The sequence below is a fragment of the Galeopterus variegatus genome, unplaced genomic scaffold (genome assembly GCF_000696425.1).
Source record: "Galeopterus variegatus unplaced genomic scaffold, G_variegatus-3.0.2 Scaffold6603, whole genome shotgun sequence".
Lineage (NCBI taxonomy): Eukaryota > Metazoa > Chordata > Mammalia > Dermoptera > Cynocephalidae > Galeopterus > Galeopterus variegatus.
The window spans coordinates 45,992-46,499 of NW_007732714.1; positions in this window are offsets into that span (position 1 = coordinate 45,992).

The window sequence follows — 508 nt, forward strand, 5'->3', positions numbered from 1 at the left end:
CCCAATATCCCTTCTCCTCTCTTTCCTTGCCAGCAGAATCCTGACTCTGTTAGGGCCATCAGTTGCTGAATAAGATACTACATGTCTCAGTCTCCCTTGAAGATAGAGGTAATCATGTGACTAAATTCTTGCCCATGACATGTAAAAGGCATTGAACGCTATTTCTAGGAGGCACGGGCTCAGATGGCTTGCACCCTTTTGCAATTCTGCCTTCTTCTTTTATATGCTGGTGAGGACATGGATGTGATGGCTGGAGCTACAGCAGCTGCCTTGAGGCCAGGAGGAGACTTTGAAGTGAACAGCAAGCATGAAGGATGGTGAAGAGGAGACAAGGAGGAACCAGGGACATTGAGAGCATCAGGGAGCTATGAATTTTCTCTCTGGACTGCTCATTATGTGCTAAGCCCCCGTTTTGTTTAAGCCACTATTTGGGGGAAGAAAGTTCTGTTACTTGCAGAACCAAACACAGTCACTAATTGACACAAAATACTTTTTGGAAGATATGATG